Consider the following 13212-nt stretch of genomic DNA (forward strand, 5'->3'; position numbering starts at 1 on the left):
GAAAAGACATCAGAAATCATGAACTACCACAGCACACAAAAACAGAGCTGGTGGCCACATCTTAAAAGTCAGAAATGATGATCCAACTCTGGAAAATGGTAGTTTTTCCAGTTAGTTCTTCCATTCAGGAAAGCACCAGCCCCTCCATACAGCTTAACTGGATACTGGCCTTTCAACTTTTCATCTCAGGTAATAAACAAGAGAGAGCAATGAGGAAAGACAACCCACACTTCCATTGTCATTAGACATTATACATTCACATCATTATACACCTGTTCAAACCCATAGAATATACAACACCAAAGGTGAACCCTAATGCAAACCTTGGTCTTTGGGTGATAATGATGTGTCAGTGTAGGTTCATCAGCAGTAACAAATGTAGCTCTCTGGTGGAGGAGGCTGATAGTGGGGGAGTCTAAGCTCGTGTGGGTTATAGGGGATACCTCCATATCTTCCTCTCAGTTTTGCTGTGAACCTTAAACTGCTCTAAAATAATAGAGATAGTGAGAAACTACATGAGACATATATTTGTTTCATATACATGTGTAAAGATGCAAGTATGTCCACATGGGGACATACACTATCTTTCAGTCTCTATGAAGAAACTCCTTCTCTGCTGTCTGGAAAGTCTTCTTTTGAGAGGGGTAGGCCTGGATGTGTGTGCATCTCGTTGGTCCCCTTAGTGCCTCACTGCATGTCTTCAAAGCAAAGCATCTTGGGGCAATTTGAAGAAATCTTTCCTTGTGCAGCACTATCCTACCAAGTATGATCATTCTTGAATCAACTGAGCTAAGTGGACAAATAATATCTTAGCTTCCATGTGAGTATTGTTTTATCAATAAAATAGTGGATTTTATAGCATTTTTCTACTAATCAAATTGTTACACCATTAAAAAAAATCAAATCAAGGGAAGAGGCAAGAATTTGATTATAAGGCTGTCAAGACATGATTACACAATGATGGCCTTGGGTCAAGGCTGGGAGGCAGTTCTTTCTGTGCTGGCAGTGAAGGCTGATTTATGATGAGTGCTCAAAGTCGTGGTATTCTGGAACAAAGGGAAGGAGGATACAGGTACAGCCCATTAGCTGTGCCCCTGATCCTGGCATTTGGAGTTCCTTCCCCACTTGAAGAAAATACGGGGTTGATTTTTATCAGGACCTACCGTTAGGTATCCAACATAGCGTGTCTCTTGTATTTCTGAACAGACTCTGGCAGAATGCAAAAGAGAGAAGAGGCCATCTAATTAAGTACCTTGTACATAGAAAAATAAAGTGGTAATTAATGTGTTTATGCAGTGCAGGTTGTTATGAAAACACATATCACTTTTTTTAGATCACATTCTTCTCTTGCCTCGTAAAAGTTAAGAGAACTAGCATTTATTGAGTGCCTACCAGGAGCTAAGTATTTTATAGACATTATTTCCTTAAATGTTGACAACTAAGCCAAGTAGATATTATATTGCTCCCATTTCCGGGTGAGGAAACTAAAGTCAAGAGGATAAAACACTTGGTCAATGTTACCAGACAGTTGATGGGAGAGCTAGGATTCAAAGTTGTGTTCAGTTACAAAACCAGAGTATTTTCTATCACATGTTGTTGTACCATTTTCTAGAATTATCATTTTGGAGTTCTAAGGGGCCTTCTTTCATTGCTGGTTGTCAAAAAAATAACAATTATAGACATACACCCACACACACCTATTCATCTATGTGAAAAAATGAGATAACAGTGTAGTGTGGTGGTAAAGTGCATGAATTCTGGAGCAAAACTACTGGGGTTTAAATACCTGACTAGCTCTGTACCTCTGGGCCAGGTGCTTTGCCACTCTCTGACTCATTTCCTATTTGTATAACAGGGATACTGATAGTGTAATAGTTAAGAATGGTGTTTGGAACATTTTAAGCACTTTGCAAGTATTAGCCAATACTGTTGTATCAACAAGGGTAGAACTCTTGAGTAATATTTCTCATTCAGTGCATCTTGCTGAAACAATGAAATTTAGTGCTAAGGAGCTGAAGATTAAAACTGAGATAGATTTATAGACCAATTAGTTTCATTTCTGCTCCATGCCCATAGATTTCCTAACACCCCCTCAGCCATATCAGTGAGGATCATGGGCCAAAAGGGCTTCCTGAAATAGAGTGATTTTATACTCTCTACAAATCACCATTTCTTGAGGATCAGACAGTAAGTTAGTCATAAAATGGAATTTGAGCCTTTTACCATTGTAATTAAAAATGCTGATTTCATAGGCCAATGTTTATAGCAGCATTATTCACAACAGCCAAAAGATAGAAGCAATCCAGGTGTTCATTGGCAGATCAATGGATAATCAAGATGTGGTATATGCATAAATGGAATACTATTCAGCCTTTACAAGGAAGGAAATTCTAACACATACTATAACATAGATGAACCTTGAGGACATTATGCTAAGTTAAATAAGCCAATCACAAAAGGACAAATACTGTATGATTCCACTTATGTAAGATACCTAGAGTAGTCACCTTCAGAGACAGAAAATAGAATGGTGGTTTCCAGGGGCTGGGGGAGAGAGGAAATGGGGAGTTATTATTTAATGGGTACAGAGTTTCAGGTTTGCAAATGAAGAGAGTTCTGGAGATTGCTTGCACAACAATATGAGTGTACTTAAAACTACTGAACTGTATACTTAAAAATGATTAAGATGGTAAATTTTATGTTCCATGTATTTTACCACATTTAAAAATTTTTTTTAAATACTGATTTCAATCAGACCAACTGTAGCTACCACAGTGGCCGCCAGTTAGGGGAAGGGTGTTCTGTTGTTACTGATCTATAAGATCTGATGAAATTGTTAATTCTTTTTCCTGTCAGCAGCCAATCTCAGTGATAGGCCGCAGCTGCTGTCTGTGCTCTCCAGTCCAAACAAGAGTCCAGGTCACCCACTCTTGGCCTTTGATTCTTTCCTAGGGGAGCTACAAATATGACTCTTAAGTTAAAAGGAAAATGCACGTGTGTATCCCTGGGTGGTCACCCTGTTGAACCCCTTTACATAAGGGAGAATAAGGGGCAGCGTTAAAATCTTCCATATAGGTCAGCTGTGTTATATCACACGGCTGTCGGATGTAATGTTTGTGTTTCTGATGCCATCGGTGGAGCTCTAGGCAACATCCCATGGTCTCTGTGTTTGAACTCTGTGTCTTTGCACATTATATGAACATCAAGTCTGCACTTGGAACTTGGGCTATTCCCCCCAAGCAGGGAATGCTTGAGTCCCTTCGTTAATTAGGACCACTTAGATTTCTCTGATCAGTGGTTTCAACATGAGTATTTTAGATTAGATTTGCTGCCTATCGATTCTTTTAAAATGTGTTTGAATTTCACAAGTATGTGTGAATCTTGGATCTTTTATTATTCCCAGTTGGAAAGGAGGAGGGGGGAGGACAAACATTTCATGTTTCAGCACAAGTTAGAGCCACTTTCAAGTCCAGCATATTAATTAACTAACAGATGATTATTCTTCATAATAGTAGTATAGTGTAAATAAGATTCTACTTATTTTACTCATAATTATAATAAATTATGCTTCCTTCTCTGACTGCTTCCACACTTCCACATGTGTGTGTAAGGCTGTGTGAGACAAAGTGTGTGTGTGTGTGGTATATCTATTATGTGGCATCCTGAAATTTGAAACAAGGTCAACTCATACTATTGAAAGAGCAGAGACTTTGTTTCTGAGACCTACGACACTCCTACAAGCTTATGTCAAAAAGCCAGCTGTCAAATAGCTTACAGAAAATAAGCTTTACAGAAAATTAAAAGCAACGTGACAGTGTTTTACCCTGAATGTCTCTTGATTGAAACTCTCTTGAAAAGTAGAGGCCAAGTGCCACCTGTTTCTGGAAGGAGGCCATATGACCTCCGACCAGACTGCTGCCAGGGAGCTTTGGCCACATCTGTGATTTCCATCAGCATCCACCGTCTTTGGCCCATGAAGAGACTGGGGCAGAACTTGGTTAAGGAGCGGAAGTTGCTGTCAAAAGACTGAGATGAAAGAACTGCTGGGATCAAATGATTATAACAATGACTGATTCTCTTCTGCACAGTCCTAAGAACTGACCCGTCCTTGACCTTCCAGAATATCAACCTGTCAGGACCGTGGAGAGAAGCCACAGCAAATGGTGAGACCACTGGGTGTGATCAGTGGGTCTTGGTGGTAAAAACAAAGTGACTCTTCCTCTCTTTCAGCCCACAGACTCTCAGGTACAGTGGGACACTGTCAGGACTGAGCCTGTGCCCTGAGAGCACATGGATGGCCTGACTCAGAAACCAAAAGTGGCCTTGGCAGGAGCTATCTTAGCAGGGACCACAGACTTTTAAAAGAAGGGGAAGCAAGAGCTTTAAACCAAGTTTCCCTTTGCGTTCCGCCAAGGACAGGTGTTTGCTTTGCTCAAAGAGAGATTTCACAGAGTGATTTCATGCATAGCACAGAGCAGTAGGAGGATATTTCGGCTGTCGTAGCTGGGACTGACTGACGTCATCAGGGCATTATCACTCCAGTGGCTTTCTACGCATATGATATTAAACATGTACGTGTGTGTGTGTGTGTGTGTGTACACAATGCCTTAATCAGGTAACACCACCACCCACCATTTCCCCAGCATTCTTGGGTATATTTGCAATATTAGGGCAGCTCTCTTATCCTCTGGTTACTATTAACACAGGTACTTTATTCACAACATCTCCTTTGATTTTCATTACCATGCTATGAGATAGGCATTATGTCTCCACTATCTAGATGGGAAAACTGATGCTTAAAGAGGTTGAAGAACATGCTGAGGTGGCATAGCCAGGAAGTGGCAGAGGTGGGATCTGAGCTGAGGAAGTCCAGAGCTTTGCTCTCAATCCTGCTCCCACAAGATAAGTAGCACACGTTGTATCGGCTGCACAAAGTCACTAAAGAACCCCAGGTGAACATCTGCAAAGCCCATTCACTAATCTTCCTCTCCTTTGCAGAGCTGACCCACAAGTATGAAGTGTGGCATTGTCTCCCCTGCCACCTCGGCCAGTGTCCCTCTGCTTATGCTGATTTCATTCCTTTCCAATATTAACATTGGACCTACCTTCTTTCCATGACCCCGATGGCCAACCCTCCCAACAGCATGTCCTGAATAATAGACTCAGGTGAAAAGTCCTCACCCATCTTTCCTAGCAGAATTGCTGTCCCTCTGTGGACTTCTCAAGAGGCACCGTCTGTACAGCCAGAACTAACCGCCCAGTCTCCTCTTTAACCAGAGTTCCCAAATATCACATCCTCTTGACAGCTACATACAAAGGAGGCAAAGTCAGTTTTTTAGCTGGTGATCATCAGCTTACTCTTTCTGCTGTCTCCTGGATTTCTTTATCCTTTCTCTTCTAGCTCTTCAATTGTCTGCATTCTTTAAGAAGCTGCACTGTGTTGCTGTGTTCAAGATGATAGATGATAGATCGATAGATAGTTAGGATCTAAATAGATAGAACAGGGTATGGATAAGTATTGTATGTGTATGTATATTACTGATTTGGGTTCCCCCAGAAGCAGACCTTGAGATAAGGATCCACATGCAGGTAGGAAACACTAGTAGGAGAATAAAGATGTGAGAAACAGGGAAGAGAAGAAAACTAAAGGAGAATAATCAAACAACTTCCTATTGAAGGCAAATGGAACTTAATTCCTCTGGGGGATTCTGGGAGACTGTAAAACTTCTACTCAAAGTGGATTATCACTATTATCTCAAGCTCCACCCCAAATCTACTGAATCAGAATGTGAATTTTTAACAGTATCCCCTAGTGATAAAGTTTATAGAGTACTGGAGCAGAAAATGTCTCAAAGTTAAACTAACGAAGGGGTAAGAAAGTTGTGACATTTATCCCTCAGCTTCCCCATTTGATACTGGTTTTGGGCCATTTCTGAGGGTATTAATTCTCTGGCACTTCTGGCTTAACCTTTGTATTGTTGGAACAATCAGGCTCCGGTGGCCAGAAGGAAAGTCCTCAGACATAAAATTAAAGGTATTAGCAGTAAGCAGCTCTTGGCACATACAACTATAATAAGTTCAGCTATGATTCAGCTACATATAAATATGATATTAAAATTGAGATTGAGTTGCAATAATAATAACTACACGACTGTAATACTGATTCAATGTTAACGGTACATTAGGTAGATTGAAATAATAGGATTTCATCTGGGCTTTTATTCTAAATAAAGTAGTTAGTTAATTTAACTAGCAGAGAAATACCATTATCACAATTAACTTTAGAAGCACCAAAATAAATATATATATAGTTTTTTCTCAGTAGTTATTTCAGGCTCTCTCAAGTAGGCCATGAGAGAGGTCAGGAAACGGGCTCCATATTTCATTTACTTTATGATAATTCCTAGTATTAACCCTCAGGAGGGCTTGGGAGGCAGGCAACCAGTGTTCTTCCCTGCAGTGTCAAACAGTGCACCGTACATATTCTGGAGTTCGTTCAAGAGCTGAAATTACAGTGGGGAAAAAAAAAAAGAGACTCCTATTATAATGTTAAACACGGTAAAGACATTTGGATGACATCCAGAAAAATCCATCACTGCTCCCAAACACAATAAAGTAACTACAATAAAGCGATTTCAAGGAAAATGTTAGTTCTGTTACCCATCACTTGCATTTTAAGGGGGTATTAGGGTATTTCATATCACACAAGGAAAAATTCAAAAAAAATTCAAGATGCATCAAAAGTTTCTAAATCAGCTTGGAAAAAAATTAGAATAGTAACCTCTTAGAAACATCAAACTTCAACAAAAATCCTAAATAAGATTTTAATGTTTAAATAATAGGGTTATAGAAAGGTGGGAATCCAAAATTTTTGTTCCTCACAGGATGTATTAATTATGAGCTCCAATTACAAGTTCAACATGAACTTCATTAAATAAAATTTACAATAAAAATGGGTGAGCTATATATCCTGTTCTACATGTTTTGCTCAATACAACACCAAACGAATTTTAAAATACTGTAAAATTACACTTATTATTTATTAACCAAGTACAAAATAGATAAACCTTTCATTTAGAAAATAAAAAATTAACGCATGGAGTATATTCTTAACATTCTTAAGTAATGAAATCCTACGGCATATATTCTTATGCCTCCTTCTCTCCCCTCTGCCTCCCTTCTCTCTGCCCTTTAGCTTCCAGCAGCAAAATCAATTTTGTATCTATTAAATAAGTCTCACCTGAATCCACTGAGCACGGTGTTTTCTGTGCACTTCCTCACACTACGAATTAGCTGCTTTCTTTAGAATAAAGTCTAGTGAAATCCTGCTTTTGCTGACGTCTTCTCTTTCTCTTTATGAGTAGCTGCTGCTCCGGCCAAGACACTGAGGAAGACATCCCTGGCTTTAAATCATGTATTTATTTATAGTACGGTTGACAGGCTCATTGGTGTTAGAAAGAAACGTCCTGCCAAATTTGGCAGTTCAACTCCTCACTCTGATCCAAATTTCAGCTTGAAAAACCCCACAGTGTGGAATGTCAGTTTGGATTGAGGAGGGGGGTATTTTCTTCAAAGAAATAAAATGATTTCCCCTTTCCCCGAAGTCTGTGTAGGAAGTAACTTGTAGAGGGATCAAGGTACGTCTGCTGGGGGTAGGCTGGGCCCACTCACCAGCAAAGGACCCACTTCTGAGATTAGAGTTAAGAAGAGTGCAAACTGTGATGGGTCTTTGGGATGAGAACATATCTGTGAACACCAAAGGTCCAAAGCCAAATGGGTTGGTATCAAAAACTAACTGGGTTCTGGACCAGTGCTGTCTAATAGAGACAGAGCCACGAAAGTGATTCTAAGTGGTCTGTAGCCCCATTAAAAAAGTAGAAAGAAACAAAGTTCATTTAAATAGTATATTTTTAACCCAATATGTACAAAATGCTATCATTCTTAAGGCTGGTGAGATATGTAAGTGCTTTTTTCATACTAAGTCTTCAAAATCAAGTGTGAATGTTACCCTCACAGCACATTTCAAGGGTCCCAAAGCCACCTGTGACTAGTTGCCACCATGCTGGTCAGCCCAAGTCCAGACAATATGAACCAGATTACTTCTAAAATACTTGCAGGATCTTTAAGAACCAGATCAAAAGCACTAGCTGAAATCATGAAGCCAAACTTTATTCTTATTAGCGTGAGGTCTGACCGCTTTCATTTACACTTAGAACTCCAGCTACCTAAGAGACTTTTTGCTAAGGATTATTTTGTCACCCAAAATATTTTGTCATTATTCTGTCATCAATTTCACATACTCTCATTCACCCGAAACACATGCTTTGAGCAGCACCACTCCGCCACACATATAACCCTGCAGTATCCTATCCTCCAACCCTTGGGAATCGCTTTAAATTGGGAAAGTACTTTAATTCTGATTTGCTTTTTAGTACAAAAAAGCAGCGTCAGTATGTTTTGTTTAAAAATGTGTTCTGCCTAAGGTACAGAAAAACCCTTATGTCAAAGCTTCATCTAGGTTTTTATGTGGCTAGAGGAAGGACATCAAGAAGCAAATAGTTCTGTTATTTGAAAACGTTATATATGCTAGGGCTCATTTTTAATGTGCTGTGGGCCTCTGGTCAAGTTGTGGAATTAGGAAGGAGACAGAGGCCAGCCTGTCACTTCAGCTCATCATGATGTGTCTTGCCATCCCCTTGGGGAGCAGTCTGAGCACAGTTTCCGTAATGAGAAAAATGTTTCTTATCCTCAATATGGATCTTGATTGTGATGTTTCTGAAACTTAATGTCTCTTCTGAGACAAGAGTTACTTCTGAGATGACTCAGAAATAATAAGGCATATTTGCACATTATATTACCAGGGAAATCTCAAAGAGCACTGAACTTGGAGAGCCAACTTTTATCCTGGACTGTCTTCAGGAAGCCCACTACTTCCCAGTGAGAGTCTGGCTTAACTTGAGAAATGTTTTGCTGCAAGTGGTTGTCCTAGGAATTGCACTGGTTGAGGTATAGAAATGAGTAGGAAGGGAATTCTAGGACGTAACTGCTACCAGCGAGTAGGGGACAGACAGGTTTCTCCAAGGGGAGATGAAGATTCACGTTCTATTGGTTTGAAGAAGGAAGCCCTCCTTGCAGAGAGGTAAAACCCGAGGATCAGGAGCCAGGGCTGGGTACTCTGTGTATGTGTGAAGGGTTTAACTTTCTGAGTGATTCTTCTGTTGGACTATTGGAATAGTTTTGTGAAGGACACACTATTAATTTCTCCTCCTATATTCTTTTACAGCTTTTTTTAAAAAAAATATTTATTTACTTATTTATTTATGGCTGTGTTGGGTCTTCGTTTCTGTGCGAGGGCTTTCTCTAGTTGTGGCAAGTGGGGACCACTCTTCATCGCGGTGTGCGGGCCTCTCACCATCGCGGCCTCTCTTGTTGCGGAGCACAGGCTCCAGACGCACAGGCTCAGCAATTGTGGCTCACAGGCCCAGCCGCTCCGCGGCATGTGGGATCCTCCCAGACCAGGGCTCGAACCCGTGTCCCCTGCATTGGCAGGCAGATTCTCAACCACTGCGCCACCAGGGAAGCCCCTACAGCTTTTTGATAAAAGTTTTCTGTGATAGAATAAAAGCAGAACTAGCCACATAATTGCAGGGCAAGTGCAAAATGAAAATGCAGGAACCCTTGTTCAAAAATTATTAAGAAGTTCAACAGAATGTGGTATACACTTACAGTGGAATATTAGTCTTAAAAATGAAGGAAATTCTGAGACATGGTCACTAGCAAGCAGCAGGATACTAAAGACAAAAGAAAAATTTTAAAACAATCAGAATAAAAAGTAAACTACTTACAAAGGAACAATAATTAGACTAACAAACAGCAAAATTCTCATTAGCATTACTAGAGGCCAGAAAACAATCGAGTATTGGGAGAACATAGTTGTCAATCTGGAAGGTTCTGTCTAGCTAAATTATTATTCAAGAGTAAAAGTGAAATAAAGACAATTTCAAACAGGGGCTTCCCTGGTGGCACAGTGGTTGAGAATCCGCCTGCCAATGCAGGGGACAAGGGTTCAATCCCTGGTCCGGGAAGATCCCACATGCTGCAGAGCAACTAAGCCTGTGCGCCACAACTACTGAGCCTGCGCTCTAGAGCCCGCGTGCCACAACTACTGAAGCCCGCGTGCCTAAAGCCCGTGCTCCACAACGAGAGAAGCCACCGCAATGAAAAGCCCGCACACTGCAACGACAAGTAGCCCCCGCTCGCCGCAACTAGAGAAAGCCTGCGCACAGCAACGAAGACCCAACACAGCCAAAAATATGTAAATAAAATAAATAAATTTATTTTTTTTAAAAAAGACAATTTCAAACAAATTGAGCCTGAGAGAGTTTATAACTCACGGTCTTTCCATCATTGAAAAAAACTACAAGAGGACGTACATCAGCAGGAAGAAAACTAAACCCAGTAGGAAGGACTGGCACACAAGAAGTATTTTGCAGTTTCTCATTCTATCCCTATCTCTCTTATAACTTTTCATATTTTCTATTTCTTTTTTTTCTCTGTGTTGCATTCTGAATAATTTATTCAAATTTTTCTAGTTTACTATTTCTCTGTTTATCAAGTTGCTAATAATTTTCTGTGATTGTTAGGATTAAGTTCTGGTAAAGGAATAGAAAAACCCAATATAGCCATGGCTTTAAAAAAAAAAAGGAGAAATTCATTTTTCAGTCAAGATGGAGTAACAGGGCCTGGATTTCTCCTCCTATATGAGAAAAAAAAAAAAAAGAACAAATATAAGAAGCAACAGTTTCTAAGACACTGGACATCAAGTAACAGAGGATAGTGATCCTAATGAGAAACAAATAAGTCCTGTAGTTGCTCAAGCTTGCTGCCCTTCATTTGCAGGCTGTGTCACTAGGAGAGGGAACACAAGTGGAGCCTGCTTATCTCCTTGAGTTGAGGAGATGGAGCTGAGAGTCTCAGAAGAGCAAGACAGATAGAGTTCACAGGACAGAATCCTGAAAAGAGGAGAGCTGCACGGAGAGAAAAACCCGGAGATCTGCAGCAGGGTCTCCATCAGGAATCAGTTGAGTAATCATCAGTGTATGTGTATGAGGAAACTATCTGAAGCTAGGGAAAGAACCACCCAGAATGATTAGAGGAAACAGTACCTGAGCTCACACAGGAATAGTGCCCATTCATTTGTTGGTGGACACATAGGTTGTTTTCATGTCTTGTCTATTGTAAACAATGCTATAGTGAACATGGGGGTGCATATATCTTCTCAAATCAGTGTTTTCATTTTCTGTGGATAAATACCCAGAAGGGGAATTGCTGGATCATATGGTAGTTCTATTTTTAATTTTTTGAGGAAACCCCATACTGTTTTCCTTAGTGACTGCACCAGTTTACGTTCCCTCCAACAGTACACAAGAGTTCCCTTTTCTCTACGTCCTTGCCAACCCTGTTATCTGTTGTCTTTTTGATAATAGCCATTCTGACAGGTGTGAGGTAATATCTCACGGTAGTTCTGATTTGCATTTACATAATGATTAGTGATGTTGATCACCTTTTCATGTACCTTTTGGCCATCTGTATGTCTTCTTTGGAAAAATGTCTATTCGGATCCTCTGCCCATATTTTAATTGGATTGTTTTTTGTTTGTTTGGGGCTTCTTTGCTATTGAGTTGTATGAGTTCTTTATATATTTTGGATATTAGCCTCTTATTAGATATATGAATTGCAAATATTTTCTCTCATTTAGCAGGTTGCCTTTTCATTTTGTTGATGGTTTCCTTTTCTCTGCAGAAGCTTTTTAGTTTGATGTAGACCCATTTGTTTATTTCTACTTTTATTTCCTTTGCTTTTCATGTCAAACCTAAAATATCATCACCAAGACTAATGTCAAGGAGCTTAGCTTATCGCTTGTGTTTTCTTCTAGGAATTCTGGTTTCAAGTCTTACATTCATGTCTTTTATCCATTGTGAGTTCACTTTGTGTATGGTATAAGATAGGGGTCCACTTTCATTCTTTTGCATGTGGCTGTCCAGTTTTCCCAGTACCATTTATTGAAGACCCAGCTACTTCTTTTTTATTTTTTTAATAAATTTATTTATATTTATTTTTGGCTGCATTGGGTCTTCGTTGCTGATCGCGGGCTTTCTCTAGTTGCAGCGAGCGGGGGCTACTCTTCGTTGCAGTGCGCGGGCTTCTCACTGCCGTGGCTTCTCTTGTTGCGGAGCACGGGCTCTAGGCGCGTGGGCTTCAGTGGTTGCGGTGCACAGGCTTAGTTGCTCCGCAGCATGTGGGATCTTCCCGGACCAGGGCTCGAACCCATGTCCCTTGCATTGGCAGGTGGATTCTTAACCACTGCACCACCAGGGAAGCCCAAGACCCAGCTACTTCTTTAAAAGACTTGAAGTAGCTACTAATTACCTAGGAAAGTAGCCAAAGATTTATTACCTGACATATATATTTTATACCCTTGTGTACTTCCCCAGTTTTCCTTCAATTAGAGGGAGATTACTGAGTGACTTACACTCTACAGTACTACATAATGGGGAAAGAAACCATAGATCTTATATATGGTTTCCACTGTCTAGACTTGCTTATTTTAGATCCATCTAATGCATGAACGATAATGGGACATTTTCCAAGACTAGGAAGAGCAACATTTAAGTGGAGCTGACGTCATAGTCCTTCTTGTGTTAGGAAATTTCCCATCATTGTTCCAAGAAAGCAAACACTTGGGAACCACACTGCAGGAAATGAATGGTTTCACATCAATGGTCATTTGCCACGTAGTCTGCAGTGTCATAAAATGTCTTATAATGATGACATCTCCTACTCGATCTTCCCTTCCTGAGGAAAGTTTGATTCTTTCTAGAGAATAAATTGCTGACTGCGGATTTACATTTTCTCTTGGAGAGTTTTTCTCCACGTTCGTGAAAAATTATACTAACAATAAATGATGCTGAACGTTAGGCTTTATGTGGGTACTTCCATTGCACTTAACTGCTTTTGATAGGAATCAGGAAAGTCTTATATGTGTGATGAAGATGCTATACGTTGAGGAGGGGGAGTTTCTAAGTCCATGAGTTTTCAGTATGCTTCTTTGGGATAGTGAAGAGGACTTTCCATTTACATTTTTAAAAAATTTTTATTGGAGTATAGTTGATTTACAATGTTGTGTTAGTTTCAGGTGTACAGCAAAGTGAA

General features: G+C 40.1%; 1 pseudogene; it reads right to left on the reverse strand.

Annotated features, from left to right (window-relative positions):
- Window positions 1-5185, reverse strand: part of LOC103008615 (52 kDa repressor of the inhibitor of the protein kinase-like) — a 59722-nt pseudogene extending 54537 nt beyond the window's left edge.
- Window positions 5186-13212: the final 8027 nt, after the last annotated feature.

The sequence above is a fragment of the Balaenoptera acutorostrata genome, chromosome 10, assembly GCF_949987535.1.
Source record: "Balaenoptera acutorostrata chromosome 10, mBalAcu1.1, whole genome shotgun sequence".
NCBI classification, from domain to species: Eukaryota; Metazoa; Chordata; class Mammalia; order Artiodactyla; family Balaenopteridae; genus Balaenoptera; species Balaenoptera acutorostrata.